The sequence below is a fragment of the Hyperoodon ampullatus genome (assembly GCF_949752795.1).
Source record: "Hyperoodon ampullatus genome assembly, chromosome: 4".
Taxonomy (NCBI): Eukaryota; Metazoa; Chordata; class Mammalia; order Artiodactyla; family Ziphiidae; genus Hyperoodon; species Hyperoodon ampullatus.
In genome coordinates, this window is record NC_136917.1 from 21,017,924 (window position 1) to 21,028,933 (window position 11,010).

The 11,010-nt window shown below is 53.1% G+C and overlaps 2 pseudogenes across 2 annotated transcripts; both read left to right on the plus strand.

Moving 5' to 3' along the window:
- The first annotated feature begins 1,501 nt into the window (after positions 1-1,501).
- LOC307051074 (putative ATP-dependent RNA helicase DDX28) lies at positions 1,502-3,139 on the plus strand (annotated as a pseudogene). Its single transcript has one exon. The product of its transcript is annotated as a putative ATP-dependent RNA helicase DDX28 (transcript).
- A 2,867-nt stretch (positions 3,140-6,006) lies between these two features.
- LOC307051075 (DPEP2 neighbor protein-like) lies at positions 6,007-7,504 on the plus strand (annotated as a pseudogene). Its single transcript has 2 exons — positions 6,007-6,073; positions 7,200-7,504. The product of its transcript is annotated as a DPEP2 neighbor protein-like (transcript).
- The last annotated feature ends 3,506 nt before the right edge of the window (positions 7,505-11,010 follow it).

Genomic DNA, 11,010 nt, shown 5'->3' on the forward strand with positions numbered 1-11,010 from the left:
GCCTGCTACAGATTCTGGGAAAGGGGCAGGGCCACACGACTGTCTGGCAAACGGTGACTAACTACCTGAAGTGAGAGTACATGTGAAAACCTCAGCCTCTCTTCAGTCCTCAGCCTCAATCCTAGGTTTCTCCATAGCACACTCTTGACATTTTGGGCCAGAGAATTCTTTTGGGGTGGTGGGGAGGGCTGTCCTATGCCTTGTACGATACGTAGTAGCATCCTGGCCTCTACCCACTAGATGCCTGCAGCACCACCACCCCCACACCCCAGATGTGATAAAGAAAAATGTCTCCAGCCATTGTCAAACGTCCTGGAGGAAGGGTGAGGGCAAAATCACCCTCACTCAAGAGCCACTGCTCTATCCAATGACTCTGTTCACCCATGAGTACTCAAACCTCTCTCCTCTGCTGGCTTAACAGGTAACTCTCCAGAAAGTCTATCGTGTATCAAAATGTTATTTGAAATTTAAGAGTATTTATCTCTATAACGATATCTGATGAAAGTAAAACTCTTTCTCCAGATGTTAAGAACCTCCCAGGTGGTTAATCCACGCTTACCTTATCTCCTACCCCAGGCACTGGAAATTACAGAAATGATCAGACACCCATTTTTGGGATCCGTTCAAGAAGTACCAGTAGTGTAATAACGCTTTTCCCAACCTGAACAACTGAATTCAAGTAAAATATTCTGCCTGACCATGGCTTTGTGAGACAAGCCACAAACCTGTAGCAGGACCCTCCTCGCTGCTATTTACGGAATTGAGGTATCTGACTGGAAAGCTGGTGGAGGTGAACTACCCAAGAAAGCAGTGGGTTCAGGATGAGAAGTTGGGAAGGGTGACAAGGGAGGGGAGAATGAACCTCAGCTGAAAAGAAAGGGGCAAAGCACCACGAGATGAGTTCTCTTGACTGAAGAGAAGATACGCTGAAGGCCATCAGCTTGCCCTCGGGGCCCTCAGCTCTCTGGGGAGCTCTAAGGGAAAGGTGAGCCTGGACCTATGACTCCGGACTCCTGGTCTCGGCCCCCAGGCCTGACCAGTCACTCACACTCTCAATAAATACTTGTATTAAAAGACCTTACATGGGGACCACATCTGGGAAAACATCGCCACAACCTCCTATGTCACAGGGGGAGACCCGAACTGGCCAAGCCATGACAGCAGCTGTGAGGGTTACAAAAGAGCATGGCAGGGATTGGACATTGGATCGCCAGAAGCCCTCCGCCCTCCTGGTTCGTAATGCCAGGTCCCCATCACCGCCTATGTCTGGACGCCGTTCCTGCCTCCATCACGCACCCTTCCCCAAGGTTGGCTGGGGTCTGGAGTCACCATCCCCTGTTCGGACCTACAGACATCGCCGCTGCTGAGCTCTACAGATCTCGCTCCTTCCACACACCTCGCCGATTCCGCGGGCCTTACTGAGCCATGCCAGCCACCGTCAGCAAGGCCTTGTTGCACCCGTGACATCACAGTTGTACGCCTCTCCCGCAACAAGGGGAGTATGGCTCTGCCACGGCGGCTGCTGTCACTCGTGGCTCGGTTGCTTCTGGCTCCTCGCCGGGACATGATGGTCCCCGGTCCCAACGATCCCCTGCCCATGGTGTGCATGCTGCGGGCTCTACAGCGGTGGCAGGAAGAGCGGCAGAGCAGGCAGCGGAGCCCCCCGTGGCCGGTGCTGGCGCGACCTGGGCCGCTGCTTATGTCAGTGCGGCGACCGGAGTTGAACCAGTGGGCACACTTCAGCTGGGTCCTTGGGAGGCCGCGCTACTCGCTTCGCATGGCTGGAGGAATTGGTGCGTCCACGCGGCCCATTTCTCCATCGAGTGCGTGCAACATGAGGCTCCAGCGCTGCGGAACCTCTCTCCCAAGGGCAGCTGCACCGAACTGGGTCTGGAGCTCCGCGTTCTGAGTGCACTACAAAAGGCTGCTCCCGAAGTTGTTCTGCCCACAACCATTCAGTCGAGTACCATTCCCCCACTCCTTTGCGGCCGCCACATCCTCTGCTCCGCAGAAACCGGAAGTGGCAAAACTGTCAGCTACATGCTATGCCTCCTTCAACGGCTCTTGGGCCAGCCAAGCCTGGACCCCTTTCGTATCCCTGCTCCTCGAGGCCTGGTTCTTGTGCCTTCTCGAGAATTAGCTGAACTGGTGTGGGCTGTGGCCCAGCTCTTGGGCAGCTCCTTGGACCTCCAGGGGCGGGAGTTAGGGGGAGGCCATGGCATGAGGAGGATCAGGCTGCAACTGTCCAAACAACCTCCAGCAGATATTCTGGTGGCCACTCTGGGGCCTCTGTGGAATGCCCTAAAAACTCAACTGATCAGCCTGGAGCAGCTCTCCTTCTTGGTGTTGGATGATGCAGACACGCTGTTGGATGAAAGCTTCCTGGACTGGTGGATTACATCTTGGAGGGGAGCCATATAGCAGAAGACCCAGCTGACTTAAAAGACCCCTTCAATCCCAAAGCTTAGTTAGTGCTGGTGGGGGCCACTTTTCCTGAAGGTGTAGGCCATCTGCTGAGTAAAGTTGCCAGCTTAGACTCTCTAACCACCGTTACCAGTGACAAGCTCCACTGCATCATGCCTCACGTCAGACAGACATTCATGAGGCCGAAGGGAACAGAGAAGGTGACTGGGTTGGTGCACATCCTCAGGCAGCATTACAGAGCATATAGGACTGGCCCCGCAGGAACTGTTCTGGTGTTCTGTAATTGCTCCAGCGCTGTGAACTGGCTGGGGTATATATTCTGGATGACCACAAAATCCAACACTTAAGACTGCAGGGACAGATGCCAGCCTCAGTGAGAGCAGGCATCTTCCAGTCCTTCCAGAAGGGCTCCCGAGACATTCTTCTCTGCACAGACATCGCCTCTTGGGTCCTAGACAGCACCCAGGTGGAGCTAGTCCTCAATTATGATTTCCCTCTCACCCTGCAAGACTACATCCACAGAGCAGGGAGGGTGGGCCGGGTGGGGAGCAAGGTGCCAGGCACTGTTGTCAGCTTTGTGACCCATCCCTGGGATGTGAGCCTGGCTCAGAAGATTGAACTGGCAGCTCACCGGAGGAGAAGCCTTCCAGGACTGGGGTCCTCAGTGAGAGAGCCTTTGAACCAGCAAACCGTATTGCAGCAGGCTTATATATGATGCCATAACAGGGACCTTTCCCTCTGTGTTGGATGGTTGAGCACACTTGTCAGTACGGTGCTCTGGGCTGCCTAGTCACCTTCTGAAAACCCGGGCTGCAGTCTGGCTTCAAAAGTTAAGTTGCTGGCCAACACTTGAGGGTGAACTACTGAGCTTGGCTCTCTGTAGTCTTTCACATGAAGAATAATGTCGATCTTGGCTCTGTATTATGTCATGGTTTCTAACAATAAGCGATGTTTCTGTGGGTGCCCCTTAATAACAGTTTCCACTGGGGCAGAATTCAGGAGACTCTGAGAAGATTCACACTCCAAACTACCACACTTAGGACGAAGGCTCTTTCAAGTGATGTTTTACTTTAAATTTTGTTTCCTGCCCCGAAACATCCATTAAGCCCGCAGGAGAAGGAAAAGGGGATGTGACTAGCAATAGAGAGAAACTTTCTTCACAACAATGGCCATGGCAAGCTTAGGCACTTTTGGTGAAATCTCTCTGGGAAGTACTAGCAGAGGAATAAAAGGCAAACTGACACAGAAGTATTGCTTGGTGTGCATTTCCAGGCTCTGCCTTGTTTCTCATCTCGTGGTGGCAGGTGGAAGAAGAGGAGAAAAGGTTAAACTTTTTTATAAACTGGCAGAATAAGCTTATAATCTCCTCTCACTATCTCTGCATAGGTTCTAGTCTCTGCAGCATTATATAAGCTTTGACCAAAGTAATGAACTGTTGAAAGTCAAGTGTAATAATACTTCACCAAACAACTTAAAAATGCTTGCACACTGGAAAGGGTTAAGTTGCAGAGAACACAAATGGACCCAGAGCAACCTTTGCCAAAAGAGAATATTGTGCTAAATGTACAGTCATAGCTCTTTTCCATATGAAGAAACAGTCAGAAGTATAAAAGAACTTGGTCAAAATCACACAAGTAAGTAGGAAAGAATCTGGTCTGTCTGTCCTAAGGGTTGTGTTCTTTAACCACCAGGCTAGCTTTTCTCAAATCTGATTCATGCATAGAATAACTGTACACCTCTGCTTGCCTTGAATATTCCCTGTTTATACGTATGCCTGCTGCAGTTTTTAATATTGCCCACTTTGACTCCCCAAAGCAACCGAGAATACACAATAATTTGGTCACTCTATCCTTGGACGATTGGGGTTTAAAAGTGCAGCTTCCTGAGCCCTACTCCAGATCTAGATAAGTTTTCTGAGGGTTGGCTCAAGAATCCAGGTACAGGGCTTTTTAAGTGGTTTTGTGGAAGCCCCCAGGTGATTCTCTCGCTCTCTTAAGTTAATAAACCATTTATTCTGCCTCCCCAGATGCCCAGCCAGGTCCTGTTAAGGTAGGAGTCCCCACACCACATCAGAGGGATGCTCCTAGCCAAGTAATCTCTGGAGCCTTGGAGATTCTGAATGGTCTCATGCTGGCCCACCTGCCATGACAAACCTCCGCCAGAGCATTCCCCTTCACATTTTACCTTCTACCACTCCAAAAGGCAGTCTGCTTCAATTAGGCCTGACTTCGTCTGTCCTAACGTGCACCCACTGACTCAAGCAGTTTAGGGATAGAAGGTGCTGTGGTTCTCAACCAGTGTGGCCCAACTTCTAAAAGTGTAGTCCAAGCAGTCTCTACCTCCTGGGCACATCCCCTCTGCAACAGCCCCAGTAAACAAAGGTCCCATTTTTGCTTTTTCAAGGTCGGCAACAGGGAGTCCCCTCCTAAAGAAGGTTCTCTCTCATTGCCACACTATCAAAGGCTGCCCCAAATGTGTTTCCTTCCTGTGGGCCTGATCAGGCTAAGGGCAGAGTTGTCCCTTTCCTTCTCTGAGTCGGACCAAGTCGTCTTACTAACACCTCTTCACAGTGTTGACCATGTTTTTCACGGGGGCTGCTGGTGAGACTGTCTCATCCTTTCATGGTGGAGAGAGAGAGGATTATAATGATTTTTACTTCTAGGGGAGAGGGGACTGTAATGATCATGTTGTCATTTTGTATTATGTCCTTTTGTCATGATCTTGTTTTCAATTTCATATTAAAATGGGCCCACCATTCCCACTTTGTGAGGTCATTCAGCACCCTCATTTTGCACCTTTAACATCTCTCTCAGTATCACTTGGAAATGTTTGAAATGGCATGAGCTTGTCCTCACATTCCTATCAGCTGTAAATCCGGAGCCCCGACATAAACGTAACCATTGAGCAGAACACCTCTCCACTACCTGTGTAACACTGGGCACGCCCCTTAACATCTTGGTTTTTTTAAGCCCTCAGGTGTAAAAATGTGAGGGTTCTATGAATTTATATTTGGGTCAGGACAAGGTCGAGAAGAGTATGTCTTTGCTTTTATTCGTCCAAACTGGAATGTCTTCCCTCTCTTCCCCATGGGTCCAAATCTCACTTGTCCTTCAGGCCCACTGCCAAGGAGCCTTCCCTGATTCCCCAGTCCACACAATTCTCTGCCTCTTAGGGTCAGTGCCATACAACCTAGCTGTCTCTTAACGTTAATCTTGCCTCTCAAGCCAATTTCAGAATGTGGGTCTCTCTTGCCCTCCTGGGGCCCCTGGGGCTGTACCAGCCCACCTGCACGCCCCACCTGCGGTGTCTACTAGACTAGGGCATGGGTGAGGAGGCCCAGGTGTGAGGGGCCAGGCAGAGTACCTCTGCCTCTACCCTGTTCTCCTCCACAAAACTGCCCCTCCTCCTGAAGCCTGACCTGCAAGTCACAGGTTCCTTATTATGACCTCACTGGGTAGTGATGACCTCACAGGCCTTCTCACAGTTTCCATGGCAGCGTAACTATGGAAACGTGCTGCCCTCAGAGAAACTTCCCTACAAGTTCTCCACCAGATACCAATCTCTTTGGTTGTCTGAGAGAGAATGCCTGACCAGATTGTCTGTATTTACTCAAACATGTGCTCTGTGCCCTGGCTGGGCAGTGCAGCAGGTACACGAGACTGGGCATCTGTAGAAGAGGCATGGTGTACACACAACCTCACCTGGCTGCCACATGTTCCTGTGGGGATTGCCCACTACGTAAACCTCAGCACTTTCCCAGCTGTAAGTAATACCAGTGACCTGGGACAACTTCAGTGTCCCACAGTGCTCGCTGCTGAGGACAAGTGAAAGGTCGTCCCTGAACTAGTGTGCAGGAAGCTTCTGATCTTTATAAATGCAGCTTTCCACTTTGGGCTACAGGATGCTTCCATTCAGACCCTTTCCTGATTGGCCTCTTAGCAAAAGACAAGTGCATTTTTGTTGGCAGATGGTACACGGAGCAGTTTGAGGAAGAGGGTCACTCTTGAACTGCACCTTCAAACCCAGGCACCTCTGTGCTGTCATGTACACCTCTATATCAGTCCCCTCAGACACATCCCATACTAAGCTGCTGAGTACTAAGGGAGAGGGTGGTGCCATATTCATGGGAAGACCGGAAGAACCAATGGGGGTGATGAAGTGCTAGTGAGACTGGAGGGCTGAGCAGATGGTGTCCCAGGAGACTGGGTGGATGTGAGCCTACACTTGGTACCCAGAACCCAGTTCTGAGTCTCCTGATCACTCTGCCTCAGTATTTGGCCTTGTTCTAACCTAGATGAAAGTATCAGAGGGCTAGAGTTCAGTGTGGTTGTAACAGGCAGTATAAATGGGGCCCAATAGGGGTTGCCAAGGTGGGAGGGGTCCTTAACCAATTTATGTTAGATTATCTTTTTCCAAAACTTGAAAGACGTTTCCATTAAAGCCTCAGAAGTGACACACTGCAAGAAATGTTTTCTCTGTTGTGGAAGGGAGAGATGGAGAGGATCATGATTGCAATTACTTTCGGGTTCTACTGTTTTCCCTGGAAACAGTGAAGAGACTACCTCACCTGATGCAGCCGTAGGCTCTAGGAATTGCTTTTGCAGCCAGTGTCCCTTCTCTAGGGACTCATAGAGGTGATGGGCCAAGGCTGTGTTTTGGATGTCAAGTAGATTAAAGGTCTTCAGCCAGAAACTGGGAGAGACATGAGAGAGGGAAATTCTGGCAGGAGACTGTGTACAGCAGAAGTGACTGATCAGTTCTGATTTTCTTTGCAGCATCTGTGGCTCCCGTTTCTCCTCCTACACCTGGTCACTACCATGTCCTCAACCGAGGGTGTGGAGAAACGCAGGTGGGCTGGCATGGGGAGACATAGTGCCTGGTTGGTGGCTACCGGGCCTACGGGGATGCTCCTTTGGCCACGCCAGCAAAGGTGGAAGCCGAGAAGCCAGTCCCCAGACGTGCTCCCGAGAGAAAGCACGCTCTGGAAGAGTCGGACAAAGATCTCGGTTGCTCCAGACCCAAAATCCGGCGACTATAGCATGGTGCCAGGAGGCGGACTCCACAGAATCTTGCTGGCTGAACCATTCTGAAGACAGGGCAATGGTTTAACTGCCTAAGGCAGCAAATGCCTCTTCCTGCAGTGACCCCTCCCGCCCCCCCCCACTGCCCACTGCCACAGATTAGAACCTGCGTCGTTCTGTCTGAACCTTTCTCAACCAGGAGCCTCCTTGCACACTAAATGGCCATAAGCAAGGAGCCTCAGAAACTGAGGTTTGAAATGAGAGTTTGCCCTAAACATCCCAGGGCGGAAGCTGGCCTGGAAGAAAACTTGACATTCCTCTGCTCAATCCTCAGGGGCCCCCTTGTGAGGTGAAGAAAGTAAAGTCTGCACTCTGTGAACCGAGGAGGATGCAGGAGCAGAGACGGGATGCAGAGAAGCCTTAGCAGTCTACCATGGGCTCCTGCCCTGAGCCATTGTCAGCGGCCACCACCACAAACCAGCGGGGAGCTGGGCTTTTTGAAACTGAAAGCGGCAATCTGTGGCTTCCCCAAGAGCCTCCTGCCTGGGGTCTCAGGAGGCAGGATAGAGAGGCCCAGGAAGCCCTGCTCCCTGAAGCAAGAGCAGGATGGAGAGTCAAGCAGCACACACCCTGCCCCGAGGTTCACATACTCCTTTATTGCCAGCCCTTTCTGTCCCCAGTGGGGTCCCTTACTGCTCAATAAAATGTTTTCTGTAACAGATTTCTAGGGTCGCCAGTGCTCAGACTTAGGTCGCTATCCCTGTGCTAAGCATTCCTGACACCCGGGAAAGTTTCCAAAGGTGGAACAGCTCCAGGGCGTGCCAGGGATCAGAGCAAAAACTTGAGAGGCTGGGGATGCAGGAGTTTGGGCACAGTCCCTAAATCATCTCAGTGGTTGAGCTTCTGTGAGAAGGCACATCCCCAGTGTGTGTGTGTGTGTGTGTGTGTGTGTGTGTGTGTTGTGGGGGAGGGTGTCCCTAGACGAGGCAGCTAGCGGGAGGGCCTGAGGCTGGAAATGGGGAATGGCGTGCGGCCTCTGAGCAAGCACAGGCTCTTAGCCCTTGAGGTTTCTGGGAAAGCTAGAGCCACAAGGGCCACGAGATAAGGCAAGTGTAGCAGCAGAACCCAGGTCCCAGGTCTTTCTTCAGAACCTACACTTCTCCACGAGGCCGGGACTTCCACGCTGAGGTAGGAGGGGTCCTGGCCAGAAGGCCAGCCAGCAGCTCTGGGGGGAAGGTTGCTGCGGTGGGGGCTCTGCTGCCATGGAAACTACTTCATTTCCTTCCATTCAAATAGCCTACTGACTGGGTTCCTGCTCTGTTGAGTAAAAGGTTGTTGACTCTTCCCAGAAAGTTGTTCAGTTCACATCCCAAAAGTCCCTCTATTCAGGCCCTGGGTAGGTGTAGCGACTCCTGAGGGCGTTCTTTCCTGAGGCTGGCTGACAGAAGTGGGGGAGGTTCCTGATAGTTCCCAGGCGCTGGTTGAAGTCCCCCGAGAATGGTCATGCAGGTTGGGGAGTCAAGTAGGTGGAGAGAGAAGGTCGGGGGCAGAGGGCCCCTTCCTGAATCCAGAGCTCACAAGGTTACCCCACCCCATTTCCAGAAACTATCTCTTCCCCCACACCAGCCCCCATGGCCCAGTACTGGGAAACTGGGAGCCCAGAGCACTTGTGGCGACAGAGACCCTTGCACGCAGCCCTCGGGGTGGGCGGGGCCGGCTGCAGGCAGATGGGGATGAGGTGTGCTCCCGGGAGGTCTTGGGCTGAAGGTGGCCCTCTGAGAGAAGCACCCCAGCTTGGACAGGAAGGTTAGAGGCAGGGGAGAGGAACCTAGGGCGCCCACTTGGAGCAGTGGGAGTGGGAAGAGGGGCGGGGGTGGAGGGAACCCGCGATGGGAGGTGAGTGGGCTCTCAGCAGAGGCCAGCTTAGCCCGCAGGAGCTGCCTCTGAGCAGGGGGGCAGGAGGGCAGTGCTGCCCTGTGGCTGCCGGGCTTCCCGGATCGTGGCTCACCGCACACGGGTCGCAGTGTCCTGTGACTCTGTATCCCCTCCCTCACCCCGCCCCCCTCACGAGGCCACGCTGCTGCGTGGCCTGTGTCAACGGGCAGAACCCCATTGCCTGCCCCTCTCAGACCTGCCTCTGCCCGCCTGCCTTGCCCTGCACAGCTTGTGGCCCGGGGGCCTCGAAGGTCCCCCAGCGCACGCAGCCAGAGGCCTCTGCTGTGCCTGCTGCTCCTGCTGCGTCTGCTGCTGCGGCCGGTAACCCGCGTGTAGACCACGCTGGGCACCTCGAGCACCCCAAGTCCGCGGGAGCGCACACGGGCCCTGATGCGGGACTTCCTGCTTGTGGAAGGGTGGCCGCAGTGTGTGCAGGCTGCTGGGGGCCGGTGGGGGCCTAGCCTGGCCCTGGGCAGGGGAGGAGGTCTAGAGCATGCAGCGCTAGTGGGGAGGCTCCCTCACACCACCCCTGGATGTCCTCTCCATCATCTATGGATGCCCTTCCCCTTCTCTGTCATCCTCTCCCTGGTGGGAACCCCTCAGCCCAGAACTCAGCTGCTCCTAGTATAGTCTGTGTGACAGTGTGAGGTGGGGGACCCCCAGGCTGGCCCAGACCAGGCAATGTGTCCTGCCTGATCCCAAGACCTAAGGAGCCCGCCCATTTTGCCTTGACCTCCCTCCAGCCACAACAACATGCCCCTTGTCCTGAGGCAGTTTTACCACAATGGGCTACAGCATGTTAATCTGCACAATTTCAGCCATGGCTAGACCAGCTTGGACAGGCTGAAAGACGGTCTCGTGGATGGCCTGGTACCAAAGGGACTCATAAGGTGCCACCATGGCTGCTGGGGAATGTGGGGAAGTTTGGGGGCCTCAGAGACCATAGGTTAGTCACATTGGAAAGAAGTTACCATAGTGACCTAGAAAGTGCCATGCCATGGATGCTGGGGGCTACAGCAGTCACAGTGATCCCACCTGATGGGCTTCCAAGTACCACAGAAAAAGCAATGCATTACATGTAACTTCTGGGCACAGTGAGTGCTGTGCCAGCTGAGGAGGCTATGAGAAGCCCAAGGAGTTCCAAAGCCCAAACTAAGCCCTGGCCTTCCCTCAGTTCTGCTCAGCCTACGTCCCATGCCAGACCCACAAACGGGATGCTGTGTGCCTCACCATGGAACAAATTGTCCTCATCCACCTCATGTGTGCCTCCTATTCTGAGCTGGAGCTTGTGACCTCAGTTAAAGGTAGACGGGGGACTTCCCTAGTAGTCTAGAGGTTAAGACTCCATGCTTCCACTGCAGGGGGCTCGGGTTTGATCCCCGGTGGGGGAACTAAGAGCCCTCATGCTGTGCAGCACGGCCAAAAAAAAGGTAAACAGACTGGTGGTGGTGGGTGTTAGGGACTTCAGTAAGTTACCCCTGCCTCTGAAAATGATCATCTGACCTACCTGCCCCCAGCTCTCAACAATACCCGGAAGTTGACTTGCCTCACTGGTGTGGAGGGCGGCCACTCACTGGACAGTGGCCTCTCCATCTTGCGTACCTTCTATGCGCTGGGTGTGTGCTATGTG